General features: G+C 46.5%; 1 protein-coding gene across 2 annotated transcripts in view; it reads right to left on the bottom strand.

The window, feature by feature from the left end:
- The window catches only part of ADA (adenosine deaminase), a 77,801-nt gene that overhangs the window by 47,736 nt on the left and 7,046 nt on the right, over positions 1 to 23,019 (bottom strand). For both annotated transcript variants that reach the window (XM_077929263.1, XM_077929264.1), the window contains one exon: positions 22,817 to 22,938. The gene's annotated coding sequence lies outside the window, so the exon portion shown is untranslated. The remainder of the gene's footprint in view (positions 1 to 22,816; positions 22,939 to 23,019) is intronic.

The following is a 23,019-nucleotide window of genomic DNA, read 5'->3' as shown; positions in this document are numbered from 1 at the left end:
TTGGAGCCTCAGCTTCAGGATCTGTCCTTCCAGTGAGCACTCAGGGCTGATTTCCTTCAGAATGGATAGGTTTGATCTTCTAGCAGTCCATGGGACTCTCAAGAGTCTCCTCCAGCACCATAATACAAAAGCATCAATTCTTTGGCGATCAGCCTTCTTTATGGTCCAGCTCTCACTTCCATGCATCACTACTGGGAAAACCATAGCTTTAACTATACGGACCTTTGTTGGCAAGGTCCATTAGGCAGAGTGGGACAATTGTTTCTGATGATAGGGGATAGCAGCAGCAGCAGTCTGCTGGCTGTTCCTCCTGAGCCCCCAGGCATTCTCCCCTGTGGGAGCATAGAATTGTGTGTGCCGGGCAGTCTTTCCTGCACCCCTGTCACTAGATTGCTTTCCTCAGGTGTGCTGTAGGATAAGGCTACAAGTAAGATTCAACTGGCAGTCTAGTCTGCTTCTCTGCATGGAATGGGAATAGAGTGAGGTGTCATCTTGTCCTTTGCCTCAGGCTGCAAAATATCTTGGGCCGGCCATGGGAACCTGTGAGGTCTGGAAGAATCTTGGGGTTTCAGATCCCTCTCTGGAGATGTGAAGTGTGGCACTGGATCTGCTCCCTTCTTGAATTCCTATATTCTGGCTTCCACCTGTGCTCTGCTTCTATATTTGTAAATAAATCAAATATAGTTAAAAGGCAATACAGTGGTACCCCGCAAGACGAACGCCTCGCAAGACGGAAAACCTGCTAGACGAAAGGGTTTTCCGTTTTGGAGGCGCTTCGCAAAACGAATTTCCCTATGGGGTTGCTTCGCAAGACGAAAGCCCATAGGGAAATCTCCGGGGACCTCTTTTAAATGCTAGCGGTGGGGAGCAAAGCCTTTCCCCCCCCCCTCCGGCCTTCAGAAGAGGTCCAGGAAGGCTGGCGGGGGCCGAAAGGCTTTGCTCCCCACCGCCAGCATTTTAAAAGCAGTCCGGGATAGCAGGGAAGCGCTTCCCGCTATCCCGGACGGCTTTTGAAGGCAGGAGAGGTCCGCGAAGCCTGGGCGCGCTGATCTCAGCGCGCGCAGGCTTAGGCATGCCGGCAACTCACCGCAAGCAGCGGCAGCGCTGCCGCTGCTTGCGGAGAGGTCCGCGAAGCCTTGGCCGGACAGCTTTTGAAGGCAGGCGGGGGGGAGCAAAGACTTTCGCCCCCGCCAGCCTTCAGAAGAGGTCCTGGACCTCTTCTGAAGGAGGGCGGGGGGCAAATGTCTTTGTCCCCCCTGCCTGCCTTCCCGGGAGAGCGGAGAAACGCTGCGTTTCTCCGCTCTTCCGGGAGGGCTTTTAAAGGCAGGCAGGGGGGACAAAGACTTTCGCCCCCCGCCAGCCTTCAGAAGAGGTCCAGGACCTCTTCTGAAGGCTGGCGGGGGGCAAATGTCTTTGTCCCCCCTGCCTGCCTTCCCAGGGGCTTTTAAATCGCCCCGGACAGCGGAGAAGTCCTCCGCTGTCCGGGGCGATTTTAAAATGCCGCCCGCCAGCATTTTAAGATCGCCCCGGACAGCGGAGAAGCCCTCCGCTGTCCCGGGTTTTTTTAAAATGCTGGGGGTGGGAAGAAAAGCCCTTGTCCCCCCCCAGCCTTCAGAAGAGGTCGGGGGACAGACTGTCCCCGGACCTGGTCTGAAGTCGGTTTCCCTAGGAACGCATTAATTGATTTTCAATGCATTCCTATGGGAAATCGTGCATCGCAAGACGAAAAACTCGCAAGAAGAAAAAACTTGCGGAACGAATTAATTTCGTCTTGCGAGGCACCACTGTATGTCTCTAGTGATCGCTCCTCCAAGTAGGAGCCATGCCCTGATAGCCATGCCCTGGAACTTCTTACTGCTTGGGGGAAGTGGGGAGCGTATAACAATGTCATAGGTATACCTGAAATATGGGTTTAAAATAGGCATGGGGAACCTGTGGCTTGCGAGATGTTTTTGGACTCTAGGTCCTATCAACTCCCAGTGTCCCTGACCATTAGCCATGCTCGCTGGGACTGAAAGGATCTAGAGTACAAAAGCAAATCACAAGCCAATGGTCTGCATGCCTATTTCTCCTGTTTCACTGCAAAGAATTAGACTAGATTACCCCCAACTCTATAATTCTATGATTTTCTATAATCACAACCTGTAAGACTAAGCTTTCCCAGTCTGATATCACAGTCTCATAGCTTTGCTGCTCATAGTCATCATTCACAGGGCATTTGAAGCACTGTCAACAACAATCTCGGAAGAGTGGAAAGTCAGCTGGAGTCCCAGGTCTCTCTGATGAGCTGCTAACTGCACTTCAGAGCCAACAGGGCTGCAGGATCTCTTCAACTATTTTACGGGCATAACATTCAGGCCACGCAGAGAGGCCAAAGTGGCAAACCACATAAAGACCTAAACATTTCAGAGTGTTGCCACCCAGTGTTTTTACAGGGGTCAGTTTATGAGCCATCGGTCAGCACTTATTATAACCGCTTTATGACCTCTTTGGTCGTATAAACACACCAGGATGGAATTAATAACATCGCATCACATAAGACTGTTATTTTAGGCTCTAGGGTAGGTTGTGGGCAGGCATAACTGTTGCACTGCTAGAGTCCGGTTATGTACTTGAGGTCAGATAAACCATTCGCAGGGGTGAAAATGTGCTCCTAAATAACTTGAGTGGTGGTGGTGGGAAGAGCTTGAAGCCGAAGGAGGAACGTCTCTCTCCCTTATTTCAGCATGCAACCTGGCTTGGTATGGGCAGCCCAACTATTTCACTGGATCAGGGAGAAGCATTTGCTGTGTAACCATTAGCATTAGGCAGGGTCAGCCCAAGACAATTTGGCACCTGAGGCAAACCACAAAATGGTGTCCCCTTCCACCCAGGGAAGAAGGGGTGAGCGAAGATCTACACATTACAAGTGGGGAAATAAAGATCTATATTGGGAACAAGGGTGGCAGGAGACCAGCAGTGCCTCCTATACTATGGAGGTGGCCTTGGGGGAGGCTGCTAAGGAGGCAGAAGATCTGGCCTCCAAGGAACATGCCTCAACTCTTGCTGCCAATCATTCCTTGAAGGCCGGATCTGCTGCCCCTGTGAATCATGCCACCTGAGATGGTCGCCTCACCTTACATCATGAGTGGGCCGGCCTCGTATTATTGTAGTCATTATTGGAAAAATGGGTCTTTATAGGAACGCGGGTGGCGCTGTGGGTTAAACCACAGAGCCTAGGACTTGCCGATCAGAAGGTCAGCGGTTCAAATCCCCGTGACGGGGTGAGCTCCCGGTGCTCGGTCCCTGCTCCTGCCAACCTAGCAGTTCGAAAGCACGTCAAAGTGCAAGTAATAAATAGGTACCACTCCAGCAGGAAGGTAAGCGGCGTTTCCGTGTGTTGCTCTGGTTTGCCAGAAGCATCTTAGTCATGCTGGCCACATGACCCGGAAGCTGTACACCAGCTCCCTCGGCCAATAAAGCGAGATGAGCACCGCAACCCGAGTTGGCCACGACTGGACCTAATGGTCAGGGGTCCCTTTACCTTTATAGTGGTCTTTATGAACCACTATGCCTAGTGGGCTTTATAACCTATTGCTAGTCTGCATGGTGCTACCCTAAACGTGCATGTTATAGAACTTGAAATTGCACCCCTCAGCTTTTTGGTGGGGAGATGAAAACAGGGCAGGGGTGAAAGGACTAAATTCACCTCTGGATCCCTCTCTGGAACACCTGGTTGGCATTCTGCTGATTTCCTAAAAGGGATCCTGGCAGCTAGATCAGGGCAGGAACCATGTGCATGGTGCTTGGGCCAGAATTTGAGTTACTTTGGCTCCAAAAGTTCCTCAGACATGCAGCATACTCTGCCCTGAGCACAGGGCGCCATTGGAGCAGCCCCACCCCCTTCAGGTGGCTCAGAATACGATCCAGATCTGGTAGTATTTGCTTTATGTGCCGAAGTTTATTTCTTGTAGCTGCAAGGAGTGCAAAGAGGGGCAAAAAAGGTGGAAGATAGAAGCAAACAGGAACTAGGCAGGTTCCCTTCGTGGCTATTTTTAAATGCTTCAAACAGCTCCAGCTGGCCCAAATTTAGAAAGGAAAACAGAGGGCTTCCTCCCTTTCCTTTCAGCTATTTCCCAGCATGTGTTTTTATGGTCCAATGGGAAGAGGGGAGAGAGAGAGGACAGAGGAATGCACTTCATTGGCAAATGAACCCCCAGCCGCATCCTTGCCATCCATCCATCAAAGTTAGCAGAGCAGGCTATGAAAGAGCCTTGTCATAAACTCCTGGATATCACATTCTAGTGCCTGTTAGGGTCCATCTTCGGCCTCAAACCAATAGCTGCCCCTTCTTCTTCCAGGTGTGCTGTACTTTGCTTTGCTAAATAATGTCCAGTCTGGAAGGACACTTTCAGGTTGGACAACACACTTTTTGCAGAAGTTCCCTGGCTCCACCCCTAACATGGCCAATAAGGCTCAAGAGCCCCACAATTGCCAGGCGCAGGGTGTTGCCATTGTCTGTGGGCCTCCTGTGATGTCACGAAAGGACATGGTGGTTGAGGGGAAAGAGGGTCTCCCCCTGTGACATCACTGGGCCACCCCTAGATCTCAGGAGCTTCCCAGAATCTCAGGTTCTGGGAGGCTCCTGATCCGGCAACCTTATTTGTCACTCATATGCTGAAATGATCATATTCTGAGCCACCTGAAAGTGAGGTGTCTGTTCCAAGAGCTCCCTGTGCTCAGGGTTTGAAGCTGAAGTAACTCAAATTCTGACCCAAGCACCATGCACATGAACCACATAATTATAGAGTTGGAAGGGACTCCAGGGTCATCTAGTGCAACTCTGTCCAATGCAGCATGGTTCCTCCCCTGATCTAGCTCTCAGCATCCCTTTTAGGAAATGAGCATAATGCTAACCAGGTGTTCCAGAGCGGGATCTAGAGGTGGATTTAGGCTCTCCCCAATTTACTATAGTTTGATTTCTATCCCAGCTTTCCTCTTGAAGGAGCCCGGGGTGGCAGTTTTTCCCTTCCAGCCCCTATGCTGTGGACCCGGTCTGGGTGTTGTATGTGAAAGCATGAAAGAGACAGAGATGCATGAAAGAGACAGCATCTCTGCTGCAATGTGTCATTTGGCCCCAGCAAATTCCAAGCAACCTTCACCCATCCTCCTCCCCATCATCTCCTGCCATTGCAGCCACTTCACAACTTTGGTGTGTGTTTGAAAAATAACAAATCTCTCTCTCTCTCTCTCTCTCTCTCTCTCTCTCTCTCTCTCTCCCTCCCCCCCTATTTCTCTCTCTCTCTCTCTCTCTCTCTCTCTCTCTCTCACACACACACACACACACACAGAAGTTGTTGGGTGAGTTCAGCTCCCTCCCCCCCAGCTTCAGGCTTCCCACTTGAATTCTATAGGTACCCTCCTCTCTGAAGGTCCAGGAAGCAGGAGACAGACTTCTGCTTTCCACATTAGCCATGTCTGCTTGGTGCTGAGTTCTTTCTCCTTCTCATATTTGGAGATGCAGGCAATGGAAACTTCAGCTGCTGCCGCATTCCACTAAGAAATTCTTCAAATTCCCCAGCCTCCCCGGGGTCCTGCCTTAGTTATTTCACATTGTATTATTCCCATCTGGAAACTGATCTGAAAACAGAGGACTAGATTTGAAACAGAAATGAAAATCAGTGACAGGACAAGGAGCTTTTGGTCAGAGGCACGTTAACCAGGAGACCTAGATGTCTATGTGAGCTCTTCTGTTCTAAGTGGAAGAAACTGTGCCAATCAGACACATCTGCTTCAGTTGTTTTGAGTGATGTGTTTTGTCCCACCTGCTTCCTGTAGGATCAAGGACAGAACTGTTTGTGTGACCTCTCCTTGCACAGTGGTGGAGGCCCTATGGGTTTTCTTGACTGGACAATGTCAATGCCAAGGGCAGCATCATATAAAAAGACATTCGTTGGGCTATGCTGAATATTTCTTCACCCTAGGGCTTAATTTGTGTAGGGACACTGGGAATAGACAAAAGTGCCCCAATCAGGTGCAGTGTGGCCACATTCACCCTCTACTATTAAAGCACAAGTTAAGCTACATTGCTTCCCCCAGAGAATCCTGGGGATGCAGTTTACCCCCACAGAGCTACAATTCCCAGCACCCTTAATAAACTACAGTTCCCAGGATTCTTTGTGTTTCAAGTGTTGGATGTGAGTTTTGGTCTCCCACTGAATGACAACAGAGAGTTTTCACAATCAAGGATTACAGGAAACGGCTTCCAGATCAGAGGATGCTGTGTCCAGGCAAGCTTGAGTCCCATCATCTTCTCCTACTCTTGAAACACTGCTTTATGGTTCAGAAGCTGCCACCCACTAGAAGCCGGGCCCATCCAGCCTTACACAGCAAACGCAGCAACAACAACATGTCTTTGCGTTTAAGCCAAACACCTTTTACAAATTACTTCGCATGCTTTGCATTCTCAGCCTCTTTACAGGCACTTTAGTTACTCAGATTGATCGTGGCTGGAGCCGGAGTAATTATATTTCCCACTGATTTTGAATTCAATCTGAGCCGCCGTCCTCCCCTTCCCGTCCGCCTCCTGATACAGGATGTTCTCTTGGCCTTGCATAGTTTCCAGGCGACATCGTTGCTTTCATAACCAGACTAGACCAAAAGTTTATTTTTCTCGGCTGAATCGTACAAACACATAACACAAGACACACTCTCGCACACAGGTTGCAGCTGCATCTTTACTGAGTTGTCTCAGGATGCTGAGGAAGGAAGACCCTTCTTGGACTGGCTTATATAAATTGTATATGAGTGAGAGGCCACCAGATATGTTCAGCATGGAGGGCAAAGGAAGAACATCTCCAAAGGAACCACTGCAGCAGGGATGGAGAACCAGTGCCCTCCCAGATGTTTAGTAACATCTACAACTACTATCTGGGACACGGGTGGCGCTGTGGGTTAAACCACAGAGCCTAGGACTTGCCGATCAGAAAGTCGGCGGTTCGAATCCCCTCAACGGGGTGAGCTCCCGTTGCTCGGTCCCTGCTCCTGCCAATCTAGCAGTTTGAAAGTGCGAGTAGATAAATAGGTACCATTCTGGTGGGAAGATAATGGCATTTCCATGCGCTGCTCTGGTTCGCCAGAAGTGGCTTAGTCATGCTGGCCGCATGACCCGGCAGCTGTACACCGGCTCCCTCAGCTAATAAAGCGAGATGAGCGCCGCAACCCCAGAGTCGGTCACGACTGGACCTAACGGTCAGGGGTCTCTTTACCTTTACCTTTACAACTACTATCATCCCTAACCCCTGGCCATGCTAGCTCTGGACTGATGGGAGTTAAGGAGTCTGGCAACCTTTCCTCACCTCTGTTGTATACAAAGGTCATAAAGAACTTTTTTTTGTTCTAAGCTAAAGTGGGAAGATGGATGCGCTATTGGGCAGGGCTCCTGGGTCAACCAAAGGCCATCTCCTCCTTTGGTGAACTCTAGTAGGCTTCAAACAGTCCTCCAAGCAATGCTCTAAACAGCACTGGGCAGCTGAACCCAGCTGCCATTTTAATTTCCCACAATGCCTATGACGTAGTGTCACTCTGGAACACTTGGGGAAATTTAAATGGGAACTGGACCTGCTGTTTGGGGTCCCAGGTTGGCAACATTTATTTTGTAAAGGGGCTTGGCAGGCAGTGGTTCCCTGTGGCGTGTGACAATGTTTATCTTGTATCTAATGTTGCCAATTCTTATGAAATACTGCATTTTAACACTTCTTTTCCCAAACCAGCTTTGATCCAAATTGAGAAAAAGAATGACCTTGCTGCATTTTGAGCCGCTAATGTGCACAATGGCATGATATGTGGCACCACCACTGCAAAAACAACTGTTAGGAAAGATTTTTGCTACCCTTTTGTATAGGTTTTGTGCACATTTATGCACATTTGTGATTTTCTTCAACAAATCCTGGTGGAGATACTGGTAATTCTTCATCCCCTCCCCCTCAAACTGTGCTCAAAGACCTTCTGGTTCAGATCTTGGCTCTTAACTGTTAGCTATAACATTAGGCACAATTCTTTCTTTAAAAATGCCAAGTTAAAAGCTTTCGGAAAAGCAAGAGAAGGAGAGAGGTTGCAAAGTGCCACACGGACAGGGACATGACCTGCTAGCCAATAGGTGTTCATGATAATTGCGCAGCCACTACCACATGGCAATCTCAATATGAATGTGTTGTGTGTCTTTTTGAGATGCAGAACCATGCATTCATTATTGGGAATCTGATATTCCTGAGGCAAAAGCTCAAAGATGGGAGGAATCTGTTTAAAATGTCAGCCAAAAATGGGTAAGAAAGAGAGACATGTGTTGGCCACATTCCTCCCCAGTGTGCCTGTAGCCACACACACATGTACTGAGGGATTTGTTAAGGGGCTACCAGGGTCCTCCTTGTTCCTCCTTGTGTGCATTGCTGTGGATTGGCTGTTGCCCAGAATGAATTGCCAGCTAGCACACTCCCTGATTCCACATCTAGCCCTCCAAGCCAGGAGTTGCCTCGAACTCATGTTGCACATTCTCCTCCTCTCTGCAGAGCCACAACCAAATTCAGCTAATTGTGATTAGGGGAGAAGAATTTCTACATGAAAGGCCATGCTATGTAGATTGGTTCAAGAACTGCAGCTTTATGCCTGCCATAGGCAGGGAAAGAAACTAAATTGAGTTTAGATGCAGAACAGCATCCCTTCGAACTAGGAAAACTCATTTCCTCCAGACCATGCGCTACTATGATATTAGTGTTGCTGGAAAAGATGTTTGTGAAAATAAATTAAATTCTTCATTCAGGATATAATGAAACACATGTATTACCTGTTTTGCATCCACCCTTTCTCCTCCCTCCCTTGTATACGTTTCAAAGTATGAGCAGGGGAAATGTAATCATGCTTTGCAAGTCAACAAAATCTTCTTTTGCAATGCTTCCACTAGATGGCATACAATGCCAGGAACCAGACTAGTCCATTGCTAGCAGATAGAAAGAAGGGATACCTTTGCACCTGAAATGCCTCTGATGGAATTCATTGTGTTGGCTGCAGCTGTTAAGAGCTAAAGCATTGTCTGAGTCTCAAGACCTTTGGAATGAGCTACTCTAATGGCTAAAGAGCTATGGGGATGAATCATAGCTCAGTGGCAGAGCAAATGCTTTGCATGCATAAGATCCCAGATTCAATCCCCAAGTTGTCCACTTAAAAGGATCAGTTAGTTGGTGGTGGGATAGAACTCTGCCTGAGACCCAGGAGAGGTACTGGTACTCAAAGTAGACAATCCTGGGCTATGTAGACAAATAGTCTCACTTGGTATTAGGGATTGATTTAGCATTTAAAGGCAAATCTACCTCATTCACACCTCAATGCATTTTGCAAAGCAGTTTTCCAGCCAGGCAATGTCTGCCAAAAAATCAGACACCAAACTGTGCATGGAATGCTTATATTAGTGAAAGTTGCATACAAGAATGCATTATGCTAGAAAACGTATAAATGTTAAGCGAAATATGCTTTGTAAAAATGTGTATATTTGGCAAAAATGCAAATGTGCATGTTAGGATAAATTCATTCACGAGGACTTTAAAAAAGAAAATCAAAAACCGATGAGAAAATGCGAATAACTGAATTTAAGATCGGAAAAATGAGGAACTGAAAGAAACTGAAATGGATGAATTTGACCATCCCTATTGTGAACAAGGCATTTTCCTACATCCTCAACTATGAACTGCAATACTGCTGGTTCAGATATTGCTTCTACAATGTCAATTGGCAAGTCTCAGCCTCCATTTCACTATGAGCATAGTCACCGTTCTACCTTGCAACTCAATTAATGCAGAGAGCTTCCTTTGCAATCTAACAGATGATTAAAGAGCCAGTTTATGAGAATCTAGTAAAGAATGCATTGATTGCTACTAACCAACATGGGTTTTATCAAGAATAAAGTTTGGCCAGGCGTGATTTATTCTTTGAAGGTGTCTGGAGGCAGTGATGGAGTGGATGAGGGCCAATAAACTGAGGCTGAATCCTGAAAGACTGAAGTGTTGTGGGCAGGTGGTTTTCGTGTCTGGGAATTAGGTGTGTGCCCTGTTCTGGGAGGACCAACAATCTCCCTGAAGCATCAGGGTCATAGTGTAGGAGCACTCCTAGATTCCAACTTAACACTGGAGTCTCAAGTAGCTTCCATGGCTAAGAATGCTTCTGCCTAGCTTTAGGCTGGTTTGCCAGTTCTAGTTGCTCCTGGACTGGCATACCCTAACCTCAGTTGTCCATGTTCTAGTGACCTCCAGCTTGGACTACTGCAATGCACTCAATGTGGGGCGGCCCTTGAAGAGGGTCTGCAGGCCGCCACTGGTACAGAAGGCAACTGCTAGGTTGGTAAGCAGGGCAGCCCAGTGGGGCCCTGTGACAGTAGTCCTGAAAGCACCGCACTGGCTGCCAGTGAGCTACTGGGTCCAATTCAAGGTGTTAGTACTAGCACAGTGGTGGCCAAACTTGACCCTCCAGCTGTTTTGGGACTAAAATTCCCATCATCCCTGACCACTGGTCCTGTTAGCTAGGGATGATGGGAGTTGTAGTCCCAAAACAGCTGGAGGGCCAAGTTTGGCCACCACTTCACTGGCATATAAAGCCCGAAATTGCATGGGACCCAAGTACCCAAAAGAGGCAATATCAGTCATCACAGGCCTTACGATCAGCAGGTGAGGCTTCCCTGGTTGGTGCTGCTGACCCATGGCAGGGCCTTTCTAGTGGTGGTTTCCTGGCTATGGAATGCCCTCCCTAGTGAGGTGTGCCTGTATCCATCCATCATTTTTAATCTTTTAGGAGGAATTTGGAAACATTCCTGTTTATCTAGGCACTTGGCACCTGAAGAATGCTGTTCCGGGCAACCCTGAGGGTGCTGCATGAAATAATGTTTTGAATAATGTTTTGAACTGTATCTGCTTCTAGAGGTTTTTACTTGTAATTGTTTTTAGAATGTTTTATTTAGCTGTTATGTTTCTGCTTGCCACCCTGGGCTCCTTTGGGAGGAGAATTTATTATTTAATTTTAGTTCCCTAGAATAGCCTGAATAGTCTTTTTCAGGGGCAGGAAGGCTTCAGGGTTGTGAGATCTACTTATATCTTTTTAAATAGAAAGTTGAAATACGCCAGTCAGACCAAGGTGAAAAATGGTGGGCTGGGGAGGATGACGCTCTTAGAATTAAGAAACAGGGTGCCTGTGAGCACGTAACTCAGCCAAGAAATTTAGATGCAGTACCAGAACTTGTTGCACACAAAGGTCTGCCCTTCTCAGCTTTCTTCATCTCACAATCATAATTTCAAATGCGAGGGGAGGTCTTTTTGCTGTTGCTAAGCTGTTGCTAAACAGAATTCTTCCTGGTCTACTGCAAATGACTCAGAGATCTACCAGTAAATCCCATTTTACTGTTTGCCCACATATGGTCTTTCTAATGGGACATGTACACAGGACTTTCTCAAAACACTGTGCTTCATTTATTAGCCAAGGCTGTCTATAGAGAGAATTTTCCACCAATGTGACCTAGCCTGTCTCACTAAAATCACCTACCCCTAGAGCTATTGCTCCAAAGGCACTTTGCCGCAGCACTTTCATTGAGTGCTACCCATTTCCTTGTATTGTTGTTGTTGTTTAGTCGTTTAGTCGTGACTGACTCTTTGTGACCCCATGCACCAGAGCACACCAGGCACTCCTGTCTTCCACTGTCTTCCCGCAGTTTGGTCAGACTCATGTTTGTAGCTTTGAGAACACTGTCCAACCATCTCGTCCTCTGTCGTCCCCTTCTCCTTGTGCCCTCCATCTTTCCCACATCAGGGTCTTCTCCAGGGAGTCTTCTCTTCTCATGAGGTGGCCAAAGTATTGGAGCCTCAGCTTCAGGATCTGTCCTTCCAGTGAGCACTCAGGGCTGATTTCCTTAAGAATGGATAGGTTTGATCTTCTTGCAGTCCATGGGACTCTCAAGAGACTCCTCTAGCACCATAATTCAAAAGCATCCATTCTTCGGCGATCAGCCTTCTTTATGGTCCAGCTCTCACTTCTATACATCACTACTGGGAAAACCATGGCTTTAACTATACGGACCTTTGTTGGCAAGGTGATGTCTCTACTTTTTAAGATGTTGTCTAGGTTCCTTGGATTAACCTAGTGCAATTGATACACAAAGGAAGTATTTTTTTGTAGGGACAGGCTGTGGAGAAGGCAGATAAGCAGATGAGCTCTGTGAATAGCTCAGATCAGTGCCACCTGAGCTGGGAAGTAAGGATAACTTCCAGTGCGGACATGAATTACAATTATAGACTCACTGCTATACTCAAAGCTCTATATAAACAGGGTGCCTGGAAAAAATATCCATCACTGTGTGGGGAGGAGGTGCACAGGAGGTCTGCCTGTACCAACTCACAACATTCACTATAACATTCCTAAATAATTTAGGAGAGGAGCTGAACTCTTTCTCAAAGCAAAGTTTGCCAAGGGGAACAAAGGCAGACAGAACTGCACTCTGATCAGAGCGTGTTTAACAATTCAGCTCCTTCACACAAGCCCCGTGGGATCACAGCGATCAGACTCTGGGTTTTACAATCATGCAAAAAGACAAAACAGTCACAGAATGAGAATGGCGTGCTTTAACATTTTGCAGGAATAATAATAATAAACCCAACTGTGCTGCTTGATGCTTTATGATATCAGACAGAGCTTATCAAATGATGAGGTTTAATTGATGGCAAGGTTCAGGAATTTGCTCTTGTCCAGACTTCCAGTGACGGCATGGTATAGCAAAGAAGGACAGACAATTACTGCACAGGATTTGAGACAGCCCTTAGAAAGCACGTCTCGCAATGAATGAGGAGATGGATACGCTGATATTAAAATAATTATCCCTGTGGGCTTGGATTATGAATTCTTTCTTGTCTTTGGCTGACTTATTATTTACTGTTGGCTTTCCTGCTGGCAATATTGAATTTAACCTCCTTGCTTTAATTCCTTGCTTCTTCCTGGCTGTCTGGGAACAGAGAGTTACAGGGAATCCAGTTGTACATCCATCCGTCTTCAGTATGTATCTTGCTTGCCCTCACTGCAGGCAGCACAGAAGATGCAAGATGCACACACACCTTATGGCAGGAGCTGTGCAATAAGCCCCATGAAAGGCAGGTTGCATTTTGACACATCTGTTGCCCAAATGTTTGCTCTCCAGTTATTCCTAAAGATCTCTTTGAATGCTGAGTCTGAATAAGAATCCAAAACCAGTTTCCAAATTTGCGGGGGCGGGGGGGGGGGGCGGGGGCTTTGAGCAAAGTGGAGATCAGGATGCTCCATAGAGCCAGCTGACACTTAGCATCATAGCTGTCAACTTTTCCCTTTTTCTTGCGAGGAATCCTATTCGGAATAAGGGAATTTCCCTTTAAAAAAGGGAAACGTTGACAGCTATGCTTAGCATTATCCAAATAGGTTTCTTTTCATTGGCTAGAAAAAATAAATAGGGTCCTTTGCCTCAATAATCAAATGGTCTTGGGACAACCTGTCAGTCCACCCCACCCCCAAATTCACAGGTGATAATAAAACAGATTTACATATGCATTAGAATGTTGTAGTAAAGTTTTGAGGTGAAACAGAATGCAATATACTAAAATGAGTCTACAGGAGGGGATCACATTTTTGAATGCTCCTATGTGGGTTAAAGCCTCAGTGCCTAGGACTTGCCGATCGAAAGGTCGGCGGTTCGAATCCCCACGGCGGGGTGCGCTCCCGTCTTTCGGTCCCAGCACCTGCCAACCTAGCAGTTCGAAAGCACCTTCGGGTGCAAGTAGATAAATAGGGACCGCTTACCAGCGGGAAGGTAAACGGCATTCCGTGTGCTGTGCTGGCTAGCCAGATGCAGCTTTGTCACGCTGGCCACGTGACCCGGAAGTGTCTGTGGACAGCGCTGGCTCCCGGCCTATAGAGTGAGATGAGCGCACAACCCTAGAGTCTGTCAAGACTGGCCCGTACGGGCAGAGGTACCTTTACCTTTACCTTATGGATAAACACATCCCCATGTAGAAAACTTGCATAGCAAGAAGCACTCTGGGATGAAATCTTTATTCCTTTTAAAAAATATTTTATTTGTATATTTTTCACAAATAAAATGGTTAATCAAACATTATCCCATATACAGTCACTTAAACAGATGACCTCCCTCCCATCTTTCCATGGTTTTCTCATGATTACCCTATCTTATGCTACTGCATATTATAATTTATCTATACCTTCTTTTCTTAACTTTATTCTCAAAGTAACTTTTAATGGCTGAACTTACTCCAAGCCTGCTAGTGTACCAACATGTTCACAATAATTTTTTTAATAGTCTACAAATATTTTCCAATCCTCCTTGAAGGCTGTTTTAACTACAGTTATACCTCGGGTTACAGACACTTCGGGTTGTTTGTTTTCGGGTTGCGCACTACGCCAAACCCAGAAGTACCAGAACAGGTTACTTTTGGGTTTCGGCACTCGCACATGCACAGAAGTGTTAAATCACGCTTTGCGCATGCACAGAAGTGCCGAATCGCAACCTGTGTGTGCGCAGACGCAGTGCTGTGGGTTGTGAATGCTGCGGCTTGCGAACGTGCCTCCTGCACAGATCACATTCGCAACCCAAGCATCCACTGTATAACACCCATCCTAAAGGATCTTCATTGGCTCCCAGTGTGTTTCCAAGCACAATTCAAAGTGTTGGTGCTGACCTTTAAAGCCCTAAATGGCCTTTGCCCAGTATACCTGGAGGAGCGTCTCCACTCCCATTATTCTGCCCAGACACTGAGGTCCAGCTCTGAGGGCCTACTAGCGGTTTCCTCCCTGCGAGAAGTGAGATTGCAGGGAACCAGACAGAGGGCCTTCTTGGTAGTGGCGTCCTCTCTGTGGAACACCCTTCCTTCAGATGTCTAGGAGATAAAGCACTAAACAACTTTTAGCAGACATCTGATGGCAGCCCTGTATTGAGAAGTTTTAAATGTTTAATGCTTTATGATGTTTTATGTATTCTGTAAGCTGCCCAGAGTGGCTGGGGAAACCCAGATGGGTGGGGTATAAATAATAAAATTATTATTATTATTATTATTATTATTATTATTATTATTATTATTACTACTACTACTGCTACTACTACAACTACTACTATTACTATGCACTATGGCAGGCTTCCTCAAACTCGGCCCTCCAGATGTTTTGAGACTACAATTCCCATCATCCCTGACCACTGGTCTGGCTAGCTAGGGATCATGGGAGTTGTAGGCCAAAAACATCTGGAGGGCCGAGTTTGAGGAAGCCTGTACTATGGAAAGAAGTGTGCCCTGTGTCCCCTAAGCTAGCTTGCTGCATTGAGGTTTGATGGATGATGCTGTCCCATCACTTGTCAGAGACTGGTCTGAAGGGGACGAGATAGAGGAGGAGGAATGGTGGAGATTCCCCCCCTCCTTCTCCTGACTCTTCCAGAGGAGAGGGAAGCAGTACTGATTTTACAGCAGGGGTTTGAGGAAGATCACAGCTCAGAGATAGAAGAACAAAAGAGTTGGGAAGTGTTAGGAGAAGGGGGAGGGGATGGGAGGCTGAGCAGCTAGCTGACACATCATTGGAGAGTATTTCTGACTCCACCTTCTCCTAGAACTCGGCCTTCGCTAAGGGTGCAGGAACAAAGGACGCAGAGGCTCTTGGCCACAAGCGGCCACCGTAAAGGGAAATGCTGTTGTTAGGAAGAAGGAGGAGGTGCTCAGTTGGAGCAACGCCATTGTCAGGGCTTGTTGCATCCTTTTTGTCTCTCGCTATTATGAATGAATAAACTCATTAAAAAGGACTCTACCTTGTTTTCTCTGCGTATTGCTGCCACAAGGGAGGAAGAGAATTCCAAATAGGACTGTCCCAATCAGTGTCTGTACATGGATGGGGTTGGGGGTGAGGAAACACTTTGTTGTCCTTCATACCAGGCAGGAAAGGGTCTTGAGGGGGCCCTACAAGAGATAGAATAAGGGTATCAAGCTGGAAGTCAGCTGGCAGTGACTTCTTTCCAAGCTAATAGACCATAGGTTGTGGGACTCCCTGCATCTCACAAGCCACGATGGCTGCAGAAACAGATGGAAAGAAAGGAGATTGCTTGGCAGCCAGCCCATCTCACAAGGTTGATGCTTGCATTGCCTCTGTCACATACATTAAGTATAATTACAATATCATCTTCCTTTATTTGTTTACGATGCCAGAACTAATAATCTTGCTAGTGCATAAAGCTTACTTGAAACTCTAGATGTTGTTTAGTTTCCTTGGGAACAATATTTGCATTTTCTAAGTGGGAGGGAAATGTAAATTCTGAAGTCAAGGTTTCCCGAATGGTTTGGAGGGACGTGGCAATCACAAAGCTGTTTTTCATACTGCTTGCTTACATTCAATAAATACTCTCCTCCTTTAATGTAAAGCAAGTGTATCTGTTTCCATCTGGCAGATATCGGAGGGTATGCTGAAAATCTTATTTGAGATGCAACTGGCATCGTCATCCAAGGGCACACACAGGCTTGCCAGCCAACTGCACAGAATCTGAATTGCTTGCACTGGTTTCCTCATTTCTATAGTAACACAGGAGGACGACTGCCAGTTCCAGATGCAAAGGAATGTGATTCTCGTCCTTATGTCAACTCTTGTCTTACACAACTGGCTACAGAAAGAGAGTCCAACGGTTTCACACCATGGAAAATGTAGAGACTGACATCGTGATTTCATTATGCATCTAATGAAATTGTATGTCAGATATGGCACAACCAAGTGTGCAAGTTGCATCACTGAGAAAAGTGTGGAGTCTTCTTTCCCTCCATGCACCGAAAAGAGAACCACCAGGGTGCTAGATGTAATCTGCAGTGACGTGTGTCTTCCACTTTATATTCCCTCTCTAGGGAAAAAAATTAAGACATACTATTTTTTCTGGGTGACTTCTCGAGGGACTGTGTTGTGTACTTTCTAAAGGAGAAAAGTGAAACAACGAAGACATTCAGAAAGTACATCACCAGGGTGAGCAATAAGATTCAAAGGAAACCCACAACCTTGGTCAGCAACAACCCTTCAGACATTTGAAGATGGCTGTTGCACCACCTCCCATCTTCTCTTCTCCAGTGCTTTTTCCCAATGGATGATTGAGCCCCCCTAAAAGCTCATTGATTTGCAACTGCACATGGAATCAGCCTGGCCCATACTGCTCTTTGGCACCTCATTAAATGACACCTGGCGTAGGGCACAAAGGGACTGATATCAGCAGCCATGGCAGTTCAGTGGTGGAGATGCTGCCTGGTTCCCATGCTGCCTTCCCCGGAGCAGCTATGAAATCTAATGAGGCAGGAGCAAATCCCTCTGGGGGACACTTAGTCAGTGAACAGCCTTGATAAAATCTTAAGTATGGGCCATTGGCTGTTTTCACATTTGTGGTTTTGGCCTCCTTTCTTCCTTGGTATTTCCAGAAAATCACAGCCGCTTCCTTCTGCTTCCTGAGCTCAGCAGGGTGGCTGTTGGCATAAGGTTTATAATATGGGATTCTTCACTGGTTTCAGACTTGCTTTCCCTCAACTCTGTGAGTTATACAATATGGGGCAATGCTTCTCTGTATTGTCACACGGTCCTTCCCCACATGGTGAGGTGTTCTCAGGGCAGTGTGACGGAATTTCATTTCCTTTGGAGGCAAGAGCGCTGGAGAGAGAGAAAGACTCATGTGGTCTTTGCAATGTTTGTTTTATGTGTAAGTATTTAAGCAGAGGATAAGCAGAGCCAAAATAGACACTCCTGCAAAGTAGATCCTCAGAGAGCAACTTGGCCACTCTAAAGGATGCACCCCAGTTTGAGGTAACTCCAGATAGAAACTCTTAGATTTCTCTCTATGTTTCTGGCCCAGCCCTACCATTAGGTAGAGTGAGCTGGCTGCCTCAGGCATCAGATACTGGAAGACAGCAGCAGCTTGTCAGAGGACAGACCTGTGTTTCCCATGCAGCCTGCCCTTTGGGTGCCCCTCACCCACTGTTAATCTTGGGCCAGTGGCCATTATTTCAGCCTAACCTAGCTCACAGTGTTATTGTGAAGATCAAATGGGGGTAGGAAAGGAGCATGTACCCCACTCCTTCCTTGGCAGAACAATGGGATTAAGATGCAACAAATAGATCATACATACTCCTTATTGAACTGAGAGTGTGGTACAGGAGTAACTGCATGAGGAGACGTGGAGGAGACACCCTCCAACATTTCTTGGATGAAAATAGGGATTTTCTGTTCAACAACAACAACAACAACAACAACATTTATACCCCACCCATGTGACTGGGCTGCCCCAGCCACTCTGGGTGGCTTCCAACATATATCAAAACATAATAAAACATTAAGCATTAAAAAAACCTTCCCTATACAGGGCTGCCTTCAGATGTCTTCTAAAGGTTGGACAATTAGTTATCTCCCTAACCCAGGGGTCATATAACTCCATACCCTCCAACATTTGTCCAGTGACAATAGGAACAGCCTAAGGAAAAGCAGGACATTCCGAGATCAAATCAGAAACCAAGGCGGTTTCTGTAAATCCGGGACTGTCCCTGGAAAATAGGGACACTTGGAAGGTCTGGCGACATGGCCCATAGCAGGTTTTGCAAAATGCAAATAGTATCAACTGGGAGGGGGTGATATTGCCTGGAACTATAGCAGGTGTCCTCCTGCCTCAAAGCAAGTATCAGCTTCAGATGAAGGAGTTTCCTTAGGACTATTGCAGGGGAAGAAGGGGTTAATTTCCCACTCCATTCACACACAAACTCACACCCTCCAAGCTCTCCCCCCAGCTGATTCTATTTCTTCTTTTTAAAATCTCCACATTAAATGCAAAAACACATTTCACATCAGGTTTGGCCTTAAGACCAATCATGATGCAAAAATCATTATTGCTCTTATTATAATATATCCTCAGTGGAATGCATGGTACTTTACAGAGCACAAGAGAATAGGTCCCTTTCCCAAGGGGCTTCCAAGTCAAGAAATCCCCACAGGAACAACAGAGGAAGGAGAGGAAAGATTAACAGAAAATCTTGATGCTGAGTTTATCCACATGGATTTCTTTTTTCCTAATTCCCATCTTAACCCATAATATTGTCAGGAAGAGAGTCCCCATGCTCCCCACCACACTCTGGGCCCAGTTCTACTAAAAGACATCTTTTTCATCCAGGCTTTCCCTTACCCAGAAGACTGGACCCTGAATAACAACAACAACAACAATTATTATTATTATTAACAACAACATCAACAACAACAACAACAACAACAACAACAACAACATATTCTGAGCGGCTCCCAACAGAATATTAAAAACACGATAAAACATCAAACAATAAAAACTTCTCAATACAGGGCTGCCTTCAGATGTCTTCTAAAATCAGACAGTTGTTTATTTCCTTGACATCTGATGTGAGGGGCGGGTGCCACTACCGAAGAGGCTCTCTGCCTGGTTCCCTGTAACCTCGCTTCTCGCAGTGAGGGAAACTGCCAGAAGGCCCTCAGAGTTGGACCTCAGTGTCCGAACTGAACAATGGGGGTGGGGACGCTTCTTCAGGAATACTGAGCTGAGGCCATTTAGGTGATTCAATCCTCTGTTTTGGTTTTATAAGATTTTATGCTGCTGTTTTATTGGTTTTGCATTGCATTTTTGTTCTAATGATATTGTTTAGTTTTTATATTGTACATACAAACACTTAAGAGATTAAAAAATTAAGCTGCTGGTAAATGATTTTAAATAAATAAATACAATGTTTGCATACTAAGTGCATTATTATACCCATTGTTATACATCTCAAATTGTATTGTGATTTTAAAATTCAACAGAATACACACATTTTCTGTATGCAGCCTTGACTAATGTACTATAAAGCACTTTAGCATGTTAATTTTTTGCTAATAAAATGATTTTTATGCACTCTCCTGAAATATATGCTTTTTTCTAAATCTTGGTTGGTTGGAGAACTGCACCACACAATTCAGATAAGTTCCAATTTCAAAGGATAGCTGTGGTTTGGTTCTCATATTGTTCCGAAAAATGCAAATTTGATATTTTGTCTACTCTCCTTTTTAAGCTGTCTAAACTGGTGGCCACTACTGCATCTTGTGGGGGTGAATTCTACACCTTAGCTATGCACTGTGTGAAGAAGTACGTTTGTCTATTCTGAATTTCCTATCATTCATTAGATAATTCCCAAGTTCTCATATGACCACACATGCACACAAAACATCTCCCTATCTTCTTTTGTCACACCATGTACATTTTTATACCCCTCTATCATTTCCCTGTCTAAGTTACTTTTCTTCCCCTAAAGTATAAAGCCCCGCTTTTTAGCCGTTTCTCATAGGGAAGTTTCTCCATCCTCTGACAATTTTCATTGCTCTTTTCTGCACCTCTACCTTTCCTACAGCACCATTTGCAGGAACCAGAACTTTGCACAGCACAGCAAGCATGGCCACACTATAGATTTTCAAAAAAAAAGGCAGTTTCATCATGGGCAGTTTTGTTTTTCACCCCCTTTCCTCCAGTGTAAGCTTTCACACCCACCAAAACCTGGATTTTGTCAATATCTAAGTAGCAAATTAAAAATGGCCCTCGGTAGCCCCCACAATTGTTTTATGAGGTGGCCTGAAACATGCTAGTTTGAATCCATTATACAGAGATCACTCCTGCTAAAACCAATGGGATTTCTTTCAAAGCATAATATTGGATTGAAATGCAAGACAAATGAGGCAGGTAAGAGCTCATTCACTCTGCATATTTATAAGAAAATGACTATAGAAGGAAGTGGTAGCTTGTGCAGAGCCATCGCAGTGCGCAAGTTGCAATGCTTTTCAATGAAATTAAGAGACACATTATTCTGTGCTCCATCACAGCCTTTTCACAAGTCACCTCCACATACAGCCTAAATGGGGTAGGGAGCAAAGCTATTGACCTTATGCCCCTACCAACTTACTCTGCATGACATCTGCAAAGAGGATGTCCTGTTGCGTGCTCATAGGATTTCATGTGATTCAGAACCCCATGCAATCTGGATTCCCCTTTTCATGTAGCGCATACTGAATTCACCAATGTTGAGGAGTGGGGTGGGGTACAATATGATGTCAGGGTCAGCAGATACAGCCCATCCCCTCTCCACTGAGCTGACACATAGAGGCAACCTTGTGAAGAGGCAACAAGTGTTCAAATAAGCAAGAAAGGTGCAAGCAATGGCAGCTCGTAAACTGGAGAGGAGGGTAGTCTGCAGTCATTGAGCAATTATTGACGGAGAATGGGGCTGGGACATACCGTGGGTTGCTGGCACCCAGGGCGAGGCGAGTGTTGTGCCCCCTGGTGGACTGGGCAGCGGTCAGTCCCTTCACATGCCAGTGTCCAATCAAGGAAGTCTCTCCTTGCAAACTAGCCCTGTTATGTACTAAGCTAGGATCCTAGAACAACAGGCAGGTAGGATCCTAGAATGCAACAACTGATTGGCCTGCAGGAGAAGACCAATCGGGCTCCAGGAGGGAAGCAGAATCAGCCAATCAGACAGGACTCATTGTGTAAATAATGTATATAAAAGCCTGAGGTTTGGGTGTGGGGGGAATTCAGTCGCTGTTTTACAAGCTGCAATAAAGAGCATGAAATCACTGCAGGACTCTGAGTATATTTCAAGCCCCAACCTGGGAGCAGAGACAAAGCAGAGAAACACAAAGGCAATCAGGTCAGCGCACGTGGCTCTGGCAGTGTTTTACCGCCTTCCTCTTCCTCCCTTCCTCCTTGGTGGGCAGTGGTGGCAGCAGTGGCGTAGCGTGGGGGGTGCAGGGGGGGCCGGCCGCACCGGGCGCAACATCTGGGGTTAGGGCAAATCCACAGGTTAGGGGGCGCAAATCCACGGGTTAGGGGGCGCAAATCCATGGGTTAGGGGGCGCAAATTACTTGCCTTGCCCCGGGTGCTGACAACCCACACTACGCCACTGGGTGGCAGCGGCCCCCCCCCCCTCTTGGCCGGCCCATGGGCGTCCTTTTGCCGGCTGGGAGCAGAAAGAGGCACTTATCTCCCCACAGCTCTGGCCTCAATGAGGGAGCCCATTGTGGGAGTGCTTGGTTGCACCTCCTCAGAAATTTGCACCCTTAGCCATCGCTCCCCTGCCCCCATGCTACACCACTGGAATGGGGCTCTGTGCACCAATGGGTGCAGGTACGGCTGCATACCCATGAGCTCCCAATCTGGCATGATATATTTGACCTGGGCGCTGCTGGCTATTCAGCAGCATTGCCTGCATTCGGCACTGCCTTAGCTGCCCCGGTGCCTCTCATGTTCCCTTCCCTGGTCTGGGTCTACAGCCATTGGCAGTGGTCAGCTGCTATTATCCAGGGGTCAGCAAACTTTTTCAGCTGGGGGCTGTTCCACTGTCCCTCAGACCTTGTGGGGGGCTGGACTATTTTTTGGGGGTGTGGATGAACGAATTCCTATGCCCCACAAATAACCCAGAGGTGCATTTTAAATAAAAGGACACCTTCTACTCGTGTAAAAACACACTGATTCCTGGATCATCCGCAGGGCCGGATTTAGAAAGTGATTGGGCCAGATCCGGCCCCCGGGCCTTTGTTTGCCTACCCATGCTATTATTCAACCTCCCTTGAAAGCTTTCACTTGGGTGCATAGGTGTTCAAAGTGTGCAGGCTGCCACAATACACAGAACCCCTGCTCCTCAAAGATCTCTGTGGAGCAGGCGTCTTGTTGAGAGCACACAAATACACACTGAGAGAAGCTCTCCCATTAAAAGATACACTTACTGTTGATACCTTTGCTGCTTCCCCCTCTGTTCTGCTTCTCTGCAATCAGCCCAGCAAAACTTCCCTTCTGTGCTTTGTGAATGGGTTGCATGTTCTCACCTTGAGGTGAATGGAAATGTTAACTGGAATGTGGGGGGAGAAAAAGAAAAAGAAACAACTTGAAGCTTGTCCAAACCTACTCGTGTTTATACTGGAGCCTAGGA

The sequence above is a fragment of the Podarcis muralis genome, chromosome 5 (assembly GCF_964188315.1).
Source record: "Podarcis muralis chromosome 5, rPodMur119.hap1.1, whole genome shotgun sequence".
NCBI lineage: Eukaryota > Metazoa > Chordata > Lepidosauria > Squamata > Lacertidae > Podarcis > Podarcis muralis.
This window is presented reverse-complemented; position numbering and strand designations above follow the sequence as displayed.